The sequence below is a fragment of the Stylophora pistillata genome, chromosome 5, assembly GCF_964205215.1.
Source record: "Stylophora pistillata chromosome 5, jaStyPist1.2, whole genome shotgun sequence".
In the NCBI taxonomy this organism is placed as follows: domain Eukaryota; kingdom Metazoa; phylum Cnidaria; class Anthozoa; order Scleractinia; family Pocilloporidae; genus Stylophora; species Stylophora pistillata.
Genome location: NC_142523.1, coordinates 32,615,183 through 32,630,766, shown reverse-complemented (window position 1 = coordinate 32,630,766; position 15,584 = coordinate 32,615,183). Strand labels below are relative to the sequence as shown.

The 15,584-nt window shown below is 36.0% G+C and overlaps 1 long non-coding RNA gene across 1 annotated transcript; it reads right to left on the bottom strand.

Moving 5' to 3' along the window:
• Positions 1-4,235: 4,235 nt before the first annotated feature.
• Positions 4,236-14,832, bottom strand: LOC111342285 (uncharacterized). Its single transcript, XR_002695944.2, has 4 exons — positions 14,690-14,832; positions 14,147-14,217; positions 10,142-10,226; positions 4,236-4,922 (listed from the first exon to the last, which is right to left on the bottom strand). It is a non-coding gene; the product is annotated as an uncharacterized LOC111342285 (long non-coding RNA).
• Between the last annotated feature and the right edge of the window lie 752 nt (positions 14,833-15,584).

The window sequence follows — 15,584 nt, the reverse complement described above, 5'->3', positions numbered from 1 at the left end:
TTGCTTTGTAAATAGCGACAGAACACAGAAGTTAGTTCACTGGTTTCTGCGCCTTTTTAGCTTTTTTTTATCATCATCATCATCATCATTATTATTATCAATATCATATTCTATTTCCTGCTTCAGTCGGAATGTGAGTAGGTTTTTTTTGTGCAGTGGCTTAATATCTTATGCAACTAATACTCTTACCTGATCTATTTTCTTAATTTCTCTTAATCCTATAGTTCCTCATTTTTTCGACAGCGAAAATAGGTTTTTTTTTTTATCCCAGTAAACTTTACATAAACTTTCTTTTCTGGTCGGATGAAGTGTTAATTGTTTTGATTTGGAGAAAGAGTTATACTTGTTTGAACAGGGAAAAAGTTGTCACCCAAAAATCTCTTTTATTTCTTTCGGATTTTGATTTGCATATCAAAAATGCGTGCAAACGAAAATCGCGCCCAACCTACAACATATTATTCAGTGATAGGTTTGTTTTTTCAATCCATATTCATGTTTAACCGTACAATGTGCGTCAAGCCAAGCAGGTCGTGGACCGGCGAGGACGTGTTACTATTCAGGAAAAGTTTAACCAAGGCTGTGCTTGATGTTCGAATGGCTTGAAGCCGCGACATAACTAAAAGTTATTTCAGCAGGTTGGTTTTGTTTTTGTGGAAATTGTCGGTTTAATTTCATTCCCGTAACTGCATGCATGCGCAGGAGAAATACCGAACCAAAGTTTCAGAACAAGTGCGATCTCCACGACGGAGTGTCATTGCCTTCAAAAATTTCGTTCATTTTGTTTGGAATTTACAACCGTTAGACCTCTGGTATTTTGAGTGACATATTTAACTCCGAATTTATCACGTTACGAAACGAAACTTGTCCGCGTAATATCAGATACAACTCAACGACGTGTGTTTGAATTTTGAAGTAATTGGCTCTCTATAGCAGCAAGGGGAATACTGGCAGTTATACTTTGCAAAAGCCTTGTTCAAATTTACTCAAATAAATTTGGCTTTTTCCGTAAGAAATTGTTGTGTTTTTTTGCGTAGAAGTTTGAAAGTTGGCCAAAAGACCTTATATTGTTTTGCTTATTTATGTTTGCAGGAAAATTGAGATTAAGAAGCGGAGGAGAGGATAAAAAATTCAGGATGACGAGCTGGAATCGCATCGAGAAGAAACTCTGCAAAGATAAGAATTTATGAATTAATATTGTTGAAGTAATTTTTCAATGATTCTGATATTGCAGATTTACTGAAGGGTCGAGTCTTGGGTGATCATATCTGATTCAAAATATTTAGCCAAAGAATATTTCGGTTGTATATCGAAAGTCATAGCCTCGGTTTTGCCATACCTCATTTTATGGTTGGTCTAGGAAACTCGCAGAAAAGATTAAAAAATTCAAGGAAAACTAAAACTGACCAATTTTCACGCGCTTGTCGTACTTTGATTTAAAAAAAGTTAACGGACGCAAAGATTTGTTAATTAGCATTTCATCCTATTAACAATACACTTCGCAAAACAAGTTAAATTTGGCACAAATCGGTTTGCTCAAGCTTGACCTTCATGTAGGCTGCAGTGATTGTTACCGTGGTCAAGTCTCGACGTCCACATGAGTTAAGGTGTTCTGGTGGGTTTTTTTAAGGTGGCACGGTGAGGAAACAGAAGCCATTTATGAAAAAAATGGGCAAGACTTCCATATAACCCCTTACATTAATTATGCTTAGAGTGTTGCAAAGAAACCTTTATATTTAGTCTTTATGAAATGAATGCATGATTAACCTATGGGGTTATATGGAACTCTGTCCAAATGGTTTGGCTTAGGTTGGAAAAGCATCCACACCAACAACGACTAGACAAAATAAATGCTATGTGAACAGATGTTTTGGCCATTGTTACCAAAGCAACAATTTGCTTTTAATTTGCTTCTTTATTTGCTGGAAAACAAGGATTCCTTGACGAAAATGTTTTTAGTGGGTAACATTTTGTCAACACAATCGTCAGTGCCACCTCAAAAGAATCACCTAAATTTCTGACTACAATATTAATCAGTCTTGCAATGGGCAAGAAAACACTGGCAACCGAAACTTATAATTGGAATTAAAAAAGGAACAACTTTTTTCCTTTTTTGTACAAGAATAGCTATTTACGTAGACTTGTTGAGAACGTACAACGCCACATGGACGATACATTACCGCCATACACGATGATTTAATTGACGCACTCCACGACCACTTTTACGAACGTACACCAACATATAACTTGTCAGAGAGGTTGAAGACTAAGACTGCATTTAAAACAACAAGGAATGGCGGTTCACAGATAATGACGAATACTCCTGACAAATGTTGTGAACGGATCGTTGCACAGCTCGACCTCACTAAAACGAACGTAACTGTACTTTAAACTGCACATGACAATTTTGACCTTGTAAACGTGATTTTTTCGTTTACAATGACGATGCGATGAGAAAAAAACAATCACTTCACAAATCTAATGCAATTTTGCTGTATATGACTTCAATCTCGACAACATTTACTGATTAAAGCTTAAGACAGAGACTAAGCTAGCTGATAGCAGACGAGTGCTTTGTTTGCCAAGCCTCCTACATTGAAGAGATTGACTGGAACCGAAAAGACGAGAATGACTGAACGTAAACAACGACGAGAAATGCCTTGTAATGTGACGATTACTGTGTGACTTTGCCCTGTTTAACCTACAGCATCCACAATTTAAATATAAAAAAACTGACTCCCTAAAAGCAGGTTCCTAGACAGGTGATATGAAATACAGGCACCATGAACTGCTTAGTTATTGATCATTAACAAACAAATTTCACCGACAAATCAAAACTGACCAATCACAAACTGACGAACGCCACTCCCCACATTCGACTCGACGAGTTAAACTGAATCATGACTGTACATGTAGAACAGCTTTTGAAAAAATTGAATTGATCTTTTTGAAAATTTTTTTTCCGGAAAGCCCATTTGCCAACGTTCTCTTGTCCTTTTGCAAGTTTCAGTCAATAAAACCTATGACTTGCTCAGATGGCTCTGAAAAATGATTTATGGTTTTACAGACAACAAAAGTGACAACTTAGACAATGTAAGATCAAAGAACCTCAGACCTCTTGTGCAAAGTTAATAATTGAACTACACAGAACTGTAATTTGGCTTGAAATCACCAGATCCGTGGTTTTTTTTCCGGAATGTTTTTACACAACTCGAGGGATCTACGAAAGCTGCAATTTTCTGCTCTTTCACTTCAAAATCAACTCAGCAGTAGTAACCTTTTTAAGACAAAAAATTGTCCGTCACTTTTTATCCAAACAAGAAAGTGAAATTCAGGATTTAGGCTGTTTGTGAAAGTTTCTAGCAAATGAAAAGTAATGTTTGATTAAGTTTGTCTGAAATTGATTGCAAACTTGAAATCTAAAAATACCTAAATTTTTTGAAGATTTTGGTCTGTGTAACCAGCTGCAAGGTTTTTTTTTTCGCCTTTTGGAGTAACTTTGTTCTTAAAATATTCAACATTGACATTTTCTTTGAGCCAGTCATTGGGTTTTATTGTCGTATTTTTTATTTAGAAAGACCTTTTACAGCCTTCGATTGATGTAACACAGGACTGTAAGGAAATTTTTTTGATAATGAAACCCAGATTGCTAAATTTATCGGTGCGAAATAAAACCATTCAACTTAATTCTTGTTTCAATTATTTAGAAAAGTATATGAGGCCTAGAAATTATCTGATCGTGTTAACTCTTGATACCTAAAAAAAAAAACAAACAAACAAAACAAGACAAAACAGACGTTTTCAGGAAGCATCTAAAAGGAAACAGTTGAGAAATATTAACCAGTTTGTGCTGTACATCGAACCGAAAAAGCGATGGCTGGAAAAGGTCTTGTAATGTGTTTACATCTTGTGCAAAAACTTTCAAAAGTCTAGAGAATTTTACTTATTGCTTGAAAATTTACTTCATCAAGAAGTAAGGCAAGAATCTAGTGAAGTTTTACTAGAAATTTGAGAAACGGGCTGTTTGGAGATTACTTCTTTTAAAATTTTGCGTAAGATTTAAGGGAAGCCACTTTGAATTTTATGTGGAAAATATTGTCAGGGGAAACTCTGTGCAAATTCAACCAAATTTTCCCCGCCAAAAAACTTACTATATATACCAACAAATTTTATTTCACACATTTGTAATCACTTAATTGAATTTATTTTAACTAATTAAAGAATTGCAAGACAAAAAACTGTGTATGTTAAAATATTTATTCAATGAAATAAAGATAGTAAAAGAGAACTACATTACTTTGTTTATTGACTTTATTCCATTTAATAAATAGAAGAAATGAAAATACAACACAAATGAAAGATTAACTATTATTCAAATAATGGCATAGAAAAATTAAAACGGCACATGCGTATTTTGGGCACCGTATTTTTCTAAGTTTTTGGCGGGAAAAATCGCCACATCTGAACAGATGTCACTTAAAAAAAATTGGGCGCATGCTTTTGTAAGTTTTTCGGCGGGAAAATTAAAAATTTAGAATAGGTGTTACCAAGCAAAAACGTGAGCAAAAATAACGTTTTTATTATGACTATTTGTGCTAAAGTCATCTATCAACTGAATGAATTTCTTCGAATGAGTTAAAAAAATAGTTGCGACTTGAAGTCATTTTGAAACTACAGCGAAAAAGGACGCAAAAAAAACCATTCAATTCCATTTGATTTTGTCTTCCATAATTAACCTGTTTGCGAGTAAATTGTGAGAGTGAACTATACGATCTGCTACGATTCGTTTCGAAACAAATCACGTTTGAAGGATAATCTACCAGTTAACTTTGTGTTCTGCCTCTGCTATAAACTTGTCTGTCGCTTGTGTGACTGTTTTTCGTTCTTGCGCTTCGAGTCTTGATTTGAAACTTCTCACAAGCAAGCTGCAAAGAAGCAAGAGCAAAAAATTATTGTTGACTCTGTGTAACGACACAACAAATGAATTTTTCGAAATGATTACATGAAAGCTTCGTGTGAATACAAATTGAAAAACACTGTTACCAAATGGAGAAAAGTATTTGCAGGGATTTGAAGGAGTTTGCATTCATTTTAAAAGTGCACTAAAATTTACAACAAAAGTCTGAAATGATTTCATTTATTATCCAACTGTGCTTCGTGGAGTACAAATTAAATAATGCGCGAGACGAGTACAAATATCACGCGATATTTTTACTCCAGAAAAATCCGCGAAACTCGCCCGCACTGAAATAAAAATTTGGCCTGTTGGATAATAAATCTCTTATTAAACGTTTTGTTATGTAGTATTGACGAGCCCGTAGGGCCTTACCTGAGCTATGGGTTAATAGTTTGGGGCCATATAATATGGGGCCATATTGTATGGGCCATATAGTTTGGGGCCAGGCGTATAAATCATATCTTGAGAAGCTTCTAAAGCTGCAAAAACGAGCTCTACGTTTTATCTATTTTTCTGACCGCAATCAGCATGCAATTCCTCTATTTTCCGATGCCGTTATTTTACCGCTACAATTTTCTTATTATGAACTTACAGCTAACCTGATGTTTGATGTTTGTTAGATTTTTCCTAATTTTGGTTTCCCTGTTCTACGTAGAAGCTAGTGTCACGAGACCTGTTTTCCATATTTGGTATTGTACACGAGGTTATCTGCTTTCGATTAAAAACAGTTCTTCCGCCATCTTGAACTGGTTACTGTATTCCTGGCCTTTTATTCGGAATACACAATATTAGACACAAAAACGCGCCTAGAAGCATTCGAGACCTGTTTCAAGACATTTCTAATATTCACCCCTATAACATCCGATCCTCTGCTTCGCACAACTTCTACACACAAAGCTCTAGGCTCTCTATTCAATTGAACTCGTTTTCTAGAATTGGCACAAAAATTTGGAACGAGGTGCCTCTTACATTAAGGAATCTCTCAAAATATGACTTTAAGTGAAGAGAAAAATTAAAAGAGTACTTATCAATATTCTGTCTTTTGAAGACTCCCATCTCGACATACGAAGCATCATTCAAAAGGTCAAACTTTCTTAAGGTTTTTAATGTATTTCTAGAATAACAAGTATAGCCTTAATTGTACTATTTTTGTATTTTTGTGGTGTCTTTGTTTCTATACCTACTCTTTTTATTTAACTTCCTAATTTCTGTAAACCTCTATACTTACTCTCTCTAATTACTTCCCTGATTTCTGTACACTTGTATACCAACTTTTTTTCTTAGTTAAGACATGACCCACCTAGATTAGCTAGCTACCTGTGGGCATATCCAAACTGTTAAAATAGTCATTAGAAATTAGAATAAATAAAGGTTGTTGTTGTTATAAAAACAATAATACTTATATTTTCTGTTCCAAAAAGGAAAAAATTCTGTAGGGAGCTCTCTTGTAATTGGCTAATCGTTTTAGTAATCATGACGACACCAGTATCCTCACGCGTGAAAGATCTTATATTGCTGAATCGGGATTTCATCAATTATGGCTCAAAGTGCAAGTAAAGAACTTCAAATCATTTCTTATCTCCACAACCTACAGACCCCCGAATACTTCACTCTCTTGTTTCGAGTCTGAATTCAGCGACGCGTTGACCTCAGCTATTTCAATGAATATTCTCATCTTTATTTTGGGGGACCTGAATTGTAATCTCCTCAATGCCAACGACATGCATCGGATCAAAATCTCTCCTGGATTTCTGCAACAGCTTTAATCTAACTCAGCTGATTGAAAGACCCACCAGGATAACAGAGACTTCAAAGTCCTTAATTGACGTAATACTCGCTTCTAACAAGAGCCTCATTAGTAAAACAAACGTCTTTGCCAACTCGATAAGCGATCACGATCTCATTGTTGCATCTTTAAACCTCAAGAAACCGAGACCGAGACCTACGTATATATCCACCAGAAGCTTCAAAAACTTTAAAAAGGATGCATTCTTGGACAACATATCAAATGCCCCTTGGTCTTTAGTAGACGTCTTTGACGATACCGATGATAAAATCGACACTTTTAATTCCTTATTTCATCAAATCCTCGATCAACATGCACCCGTCAAAACTGTCAAACTGAGAGCTAGACCAAACCCTTTTATAGATGATAACATTCGTGGTTTAATGAGGTCAAGAGATCACTGGAAACGACTAGCTAGACAAATAAACGACTCAGCTATGTGGTCAGGCTATCGCAATTTCAGAAGGGAAGTCAAGCGGGAAATACGGCTCGCACAAAGGGAATTCGTTGAAAATCGAATAAGACAGAATCCCAACAATACTAGAAGCATCTGGAAAACAATCAGGTCGTGTATTCCAAAACAGCCCATGAATGTCAAGAGTTTTACTAAAGATGATCAAACCGTAGCAAACGAATTCAACAAGTTCTTTAGCTCGGTTGGGAAATCTACGATAGAAAAAATTAAACTTCTCGCTAACAAATTTAATTATGCGCCCGCCTCAGCCATCTTCATTCCGAGAAACTATCCAACTTCAGAACAGTTCTCTTTCACCACGGTGGAATACTCTCAGGTTACAGACATTGTTAATTCAAAACCTAACAACAAAGCTCCAGGAATTGACAAAGTACCACCTCGTATAATTAAAGAGAGTTTGCAGACCATCGCTCCTTGTATCACCTCCATCATTAATGCCTCTCTTAAAAGTGGTGTTTTTCCAGCTTCTTGGAAAACTGCCGAAGTTTTTCCAATTCTCAAGAATGGAGATCATGATGAAGCTAACAACTATAGACAAATATCGCAGCTCCCAAAACTCTCTAAGATATGCGAAAGAGCGGCATTAAATCAGCTGTCTTCATATTTAACAACTAATCAAAGAATATCAACGAAACAAAGCGGCAACAGAAGATGGCATTCAACCGAAACAGCACTGATCTCTACTTCTAATTTTATTCTTCGCGCGATCGACCAGAAGAAAATCACTGCAGTCGTATATCTTGATATGAGTAAAGCCTTTGACACTACTTGATGATCAACCACGTGATTCTTCTAAAGAAACTAAAGGACATTGGTTTATCATCTTCTGCACTTCAATGGTTCGAAAGCTATCTTTCTCAAAGAAAACAAGCAGTCCGCATCAACTCTATATTATCTGATAGATTACCAGTAGTCAGTGGTGTACCGCAAGGGAGTGTACCAGGAGCATTATTATTCAGTAGCATTTATGTAAACGACCTACCAAACATCTGTCAGAATTGTTCAACTGAATGCTATGTGGACGACACAAAGCTTCTATTATCCTTTAGTGCGAACGATTCTGCCCAAGCTATAGAAAGAGTGAGCTCTGATCTACAAGGTATACGCGATTGGTGTTTCGACAATTGCTTAATGCTTAATCCTGAGAAGACTAAAGTGATGGTCTTTGGCAGTCGAAGAATGTCTCTTAAAGTTCCAGACTTTAAGTTGTCCCTGCTCGGAAAGGAAGTTATCCCAGCTCAAACAGTCAAGGATCTTGGTGTTATTTTCGATCCCACACTATCCGTTGACAATCATATCTTTGCGACTGTCTCATCTTGCATGTCAAACTATCCCAACTAAATCGCATTAGATTCGCCTTTAACAAAGATGCGCTTGGAACTAGAATTAACGCCCTCGTTTTTAGTAAGATGTACTACTGTTCGTCAGTATGGTCTTCCACATCAGCTTGTAATGTTCATAAGCTACAATATGTTCAAAGTTTTGCCGCCCGCATTATTTGCAATGTAAAGAAGTACGATCATATTTCTTCCACATTAAGGAATCTACGCTAGCTACCTGTAAAATCAATCCTGTACTATGGTGACGCTACCTTATCATTCAAATGTAAAACGGGCCTAGCGCCTGAATATTTGACATCCGAGCTTGTAACAAGAGGCAGCGTATCTGGGCGCATAACGAGGAACTTTCGACAACTCAACATTCCCCTTTTCAAAGCTACAACAGGTCAGGGGACCTTTTATTATAGAAGTGTAGCCATCTGGAATAAACTTGACTCAAGGTTGAAACTATGTGAAAAACCAGCTTCTTTTTAGAGAGCTTTGAAAAGGCTTCTCCTGAATGATTTTTTATTTAAATAACCATTCTATTCTTAAAGTTATAAGTAACTTACATTGTATTTAACGTGTTATTAGTTAGTTTTGTATGTACAGTATCAAGTATGTAAATTATGTAATTGTTCACTGAAAAGCCCCAGACGGGGATGTGTTCAATAAAATGTATATATGTATGTATGTATGTATGTATGTATGTATGTATGTATGAAAATAGTATCTTAACTGCGCGCAATGATGACAAGATTTTTTAGTAAAAGGAAATCCTGGTATTTCATCAGTATCTACATATTAACATAGTTTTTAATATACCTAACTAAAAAGAAAACGGTGGAATTGTAGATTGTCTTTGGGATTGAGGCTCTTTTTCTAAGAGTAGTATGGGTTATGTTGTAAACCTCTCCAAATTTTCGCCCGATAAATTCGCTCCAAATCATCGCCAGGACTCGGTGTTGGTTTCTGCATTTGTTCTTTCGGAAACTGAATAATTTTCAGTTTTCTTTTGTCCTGTTTTTGCTCACTTTTTGTCGATAAACCTTAAAGTGCACAATATCTTGCTACCAAATCGCTGTACCAATCTATTTAACTTATACGATAGATGAATAACACGTATGATGTACGATCCTCGCAGTACGTATCATATGTATCTATAACCGCAGTTCAAAATATATGAACTTCATATATTCATCGTATCAGATGAATAACAATTCAGTTTGGACGTTCAGAAGTAATAAACTGCTGCTACATTTATGCCTAGACGAGGAAATTTCAAAGTGTAAGAGGAAATCAAGCCTAAAAAAAAGATAAATACAATGTAGAAAGGAAATTCGCAAACTATTTTGCGGATTTGCAGATAACCCTCGCATCCCGCCGAAAGAAAATTCCCGAAAGGATTTACTACCGTTCAATCAAATTAAAAAACTCCGTCCTAAGACACGCCCGAAATACATGCATACTTCCATGAGTGATCCTATCATCTTCCATTTTTTAACATGGAACTCGCTTTTTTCAGCCTTGTCAAAGCCTGGAAAAGCTTGCGCAAAAGCTACACGCCTCACACAGTATTGCCTGTTTGAATAAAATAATAACTTTACCGTCTAATTGAAGATGACTCCACAAATTTCATGATCTTCTGCTCATATCAAATTTACCCCCTTTAGGTCCTTGTTTGTCATTTGACTGAGGAAAGAAAACGCGATTGTTAGATATTTGATGAGGTCATTCGTGAAGAAAAGTAGATTACCTACTGCACTGCATGCGGATGACATATTGGCATAATTAATGGACTGGACTCTTAGTCGACAAGTCCGGATTCGAGTCCTTGCTATGTGATGTATCCTTGAGCAAAGCACTACACTCTCCTAATGCATGGCTCTCTTCGCCTATGAGTTTAAATGGATACTTGTAAAATGTCAACCAAAACTTACGAAATTGAAGAGGTAATGTGCAATGAACTAAAATCATATTGGGTACTAGGCAAAAACTAGAACATTGTTCAGACCATACAGTACAACTCCGTGGGAAAGAAATAGAAAGAGTATCAAGCTTTTGTTACCTAGGGATTACACTAGATGAAAATCTCTCGTGGAACGAGCATCTGAAACTGATTTGTAACAAAGTGAGCAAGCTTCTCGGCCTCCTGTCCCGCATACTACCTTTCCTCACCCTAAAAGCTGCTAACTGCTCGTATAATAGTTTAGTACAGCCGATATTTGATTACACTGCTACGGTATAGGGTGGGTTGCATTGTCAATCGGGCGTAGTAACAGCTTGCAACGTCTACAAAACGGAGCAGTACATATAATACAAAGGAAGGCAACGACCCAAGAAGCGTTCAAAATGCTAGGATGGGTTGATTTAGAAACACAAAGAAAAGCCCACAAATGTATCTTTAGTTAGTTTTTAAATGTCTAAATGACTTAGTTCCTCATATTTCTCGGACTACTTCATGAACATTAGAAATCACACCATTCATACTTACACGACAATAAAAAGGAATGAAATTTACTTACCTAACCCAAAGTTAACGCTAGAGAAAAATACATTTAGATTTTCATGCGCGGCTCTTTTCAATGATTTACCAACACCAGTAAAAGAAGCCACGTCGCTTTCCATTTTTAAGAACTCACTTAGTTTTCATTTTAGTCATCAGTTTTCTATTAATATAATACTTAAACATACTTTAATTGTTCTTTTATTTATTGTATCAATCTAGAAAAACTGTACTTCATAGATATGTATACTCCTTTATATTCAAATTTTTTTAAACTCCTTGTACATAATTTTAAGGTAATTTTTCAATTTTTCAATTTTTATCACGTACGTTTACGCAGGGCCCCTTTTGATACCAGCCTATGACGGATGGGGCTACCCTGCCTAACTTAAAGATGACTTGACTTGATTCAGTTTTCACTTTATGTTAAGTACACGGTTAGTCTCGTACCCAGACCTTTCGCGGTCAAGCGGTAGGATCTAAGTACGAAATTAGTAAACCGGAATAAGGTACAGCGGTATGGGCCACAGACTTAAGCTTATACTGCAAAGTAGGCTCACGTAAGAAAACCCCCACTTTTTGGTTGTTTAGTGCAATTCACACTTTGATAAACTCTCACTATTGTAAGTTTTCTTTCCCCTCTGTGGACAATTTACTTCGAACAAAGTAAGTCAAAATTCTAACAAATGTAAATATTTCGTGAAAAAAGAAAGTACCTTTTACATTCCATACGTCTCAGCTGTCCATTATGACTAGATTAAAGCTATAGAAGTGTTAGTTTGGGACCACATAGAGCAATTTTAAAATAAGTATTGAACGTACCCAGAGATTGCTTTTGTTCTGCTTTCCTTCTATCCGCTGTGATTGGTCCAGATATTTCACACCACTCTCTTAACCAGCCAGATGCAAGACTTAAACCAACTGCGACTCAGTCAGTCCGTTTTTCCCGCCATTTTAACGTTAACATTTGTTCTGATTGGCTGTTTTGATTACTTTGGTGTTGGCGACGATTTCATTGCAGCGGGGTCCCAGGGTGATGACTGGGTTCCTTTTTTTTAACATAAAGGAGTCCATTTTACGGAAAACTTCACTCATCCTACTTCTTTTTCCATATCGCTTTGCAGTCGACAAGGAGGCAATCTTAAAACTCAGTAAACTTGATCTGTTTAAGCTTTGAAACTTACACATACGAAAAAAAAAACAGTAATCACAAGTGATTCAGTGTTCAGATCAATCTAAAGATAAATGCGTTTAAAGAAAAATCTTCTGGTTTTCGATTTATTCGTTTTTCTCCATGAAAAGGTCTTACCATTCGGCCATTTCAATAATTGTCTTGACCAATCACTAACTTCTCCATATGATGTCAATACAATGTTAAGCAAAAACATGAAAAGAAAAAGAGAAATATCGATCAAATCTAAATTTCCTCATCTAAAAAGATTTATATTTTTCTAGTCAGACGCAAGATCTTTGCACTTAATTTGGATATATCAACAAAGTTGAAATGGTAAATTGGCCACCGTAACGATTACAAAGCTGACGTTTCGAGCGTTAGCCCTTCGTCGGAGCGAAGGGATAACGCTCGAAACGTCAGCTTTTGTAATCGTTACGGTAGCCAATTTACCATTTCAACTTTGTTGATACGTGTATATCCAAATTATTTAGTTACCCCCACCGACGCAGCCCCAAACTGTTTCTTTCCAAACTATCAGCCTTTATTTTTGCACTTAGTTATGCTTACAGTTCTTGGATGAAGAAAGCAATGTCAAAAATAAAAGATTACCTTTGTGTCTAAGACTCTTTTCGAATAGTGATACATAAGTTATAAAAAATCTTTCCCAGTCTGAATTTAATGTAATTTTTTCCGCTAAATACTTTAACTGTATGCGTTAGTATAAAGAATTATAATAAGAACTAAATATTATTTCCCATTTTGTGCAAAAAATGTCAAGTTTTAAGAGATAGAACTGTTTTTCTACCGCGCGAAGAAAATTTGTTCATGTTTTGTTGTTAGGAGCGTCTGTTGTTGTCATGACGTCACAATTAGATGTCATCAAAATTTTTGTTGGTTTCCATCTACTTTCCTATCGTAAAAACGCTTGGTGACAAGATTTCCGCGCATTCCTATTAAGCATTTTGCATTTAGTTCTTAGATAAAGAAAATAATATTACCTTGCCTTTGGGATTACGACTTTCTTTTGGAATGGTATGAGGTTAGACGGAAATCATTCCAAAAATGGTGCCTGGATATAAACTGTTACCTCCTAACGAAAGCTACAATTAGTCCCATGTTTATTTGTAGATCATTTCTATATCACCACCCATTATAAGGCTAACTAACATCGCCGCATGTTTTTCAATTGAATGTGGTATGTTGAGATTGACAACTTGCTTTAAAACTTTAATTAGTCTTATCGAAAAACCTCTGTCGTGTTAGACATTCCCCTTCACAAGAAGCCTGTTTATTTGTTAAATGAATTTGAAAACGCCTCAGTCTTTAAATTTGTTTTCTAAGATTTAAACTTTATCGTATTTTTTTTCAATTGTTAATGTCAAAAAAGCCTCCGTCACCGAATATGGTCTTCGACATGACTTTAACTCAAGAGGCATCAAAAACGTCTGAACCCTAAAAATTTTGTTTACCAGTTTTAGGTCTCAAAAAAATTTCCAGCTTTATCTTTTGCAAACTATATATTACGAACATAACCAAGGGAATAAAGAAACAATTTGAAAGAAACAGTTCTCTAAAGAATTATTCACGCGACCTGCAATGGGTAAACAAAACATACAAACTAAAGGGGTCTATTGTCCGATTAAATAAATTAGTAAACACCTCTTAAATTTCGATTTCCCGAGATTAAAATTACATCTTTCACTCTAATTCTTCCATACTGCCCACATGTTAAAAAAGCCATCATGTCAAACGAAAAAAATCTGCAGTCCAAACATTGTCGAATAGATTTGTTCGGAGCAACTCTTGTTTCTTAGAAAATTTTTTACGTGATCGCCAACTTTGATCTGTCACATACAGTTTAAAAAGATGGAAATAGCAGCCACTTGTACCCATTTTAAACCCATTTTGAACTAACTAAATGCGTTATCTTACCTTTGCGATAATTCTTTTATACGATTTCTCTTCGATGAATTTACGCCCTGACTTGAATACCTCCCTCCAGCCTACAACGGATAACACAATACCACAGGTATTATTTCCCCATGTTCTCCAACTGTAAAATTTATTTAAGAATTCAAACGGTTCATTAAATATTACCCAAATCGAAAAATTTTCTCAAGCCCAAACAACTCTAATGTATTTTGCCAAGCAACTGCACGTGTGTGAAACATCCAAAACGCCTATTCATCAGGAATCGCCTTTTATGTATTTGGCAAATTTAACCCTGTTTGAATTTACCGCCAAGCGATAAATTTCCTTCCTCAAGAGCCTAAGCTAAGACGGCCCTACTTTCAAAAGTTACAAATAAAATCTTCGATGAAAATTTGGTTTTTCGAATTCGAACGAAGATGCCTGAAAGGCACTATTTGATGAAAACGTTTTGGAAACATTTACCCATAAATTCAAAATTTATCTCAACTTCATAGAGGCAGTTGAACGACACCTTAAAAAATTGGAGCTAATTCTGGCTCTTACCTCATGTTTTATTGTGAACATAATGCAACGAGCGACTCCTTGAAGTTTTCGGCTGCATATAGACGTAAGACTTGATTCCTTGACAATTTTTTGTAATTTTCGTCTGAAAAGTGACTTCAGACGACGAGGAACCATAAAATGCAAATGACCTGCTCTTACACGCACAAATTTTGGCTCGCACATAAAAAACCTGGGAGCCAATTTGTTGTAAATTTGCATATCAAGGTTTGCAGAATTGAGATTTAAAGTTGTAAGGACTTCTAGATGGGGTAACCTGCGTTCAGTTCCAGCTAAAAATCATTTATTTAACGCATTAGATTTATTTAAAATCAGCGCTTTGGTACAAGCAACGATTTCCGCGAAAGGTCTGCGAGAAGTCTAGTATTAGCCAAAATCCTTAGGGTCCTTCGCAGGATAGCGTTTTTTGATGGCATCGATCTCCTGGGGTCCCTTCCTTGTAAAAATGTTTACTTCAAGGCAATAACTGCGTGTTGATATTTTTTAAAATTTATCACCGCATCACTATCCTGTTTGATAATGTACTGATTTTGTAAAAAAAACTAGTTGCAGGAGTGAACGGGCTAATACAGCTGTATGCGCTACGCAATAATTAAAACGTTCTTAGTTTAGATTTTTTTGCAAGGTAACGGTGAGGATGTCGCTTTCGCATGTAGCAGATTTTGATATAATTTCTGCGGAAATGACAAATTTCCACTTCGTTTCGTTTCACTGCGCAAATTACAGAGAGCCAAGGTCAGAAACCGAGAGCAGAGCATATTATGCTTCTTTGAGATGGAATCGGCTAGTGTTTGCTGAAGAAGATACACTCAATAGGAATTGTAGATTATTTTCAATGTTTATAACCTATGTCATGATTCTGCACACGGTTTTAGGA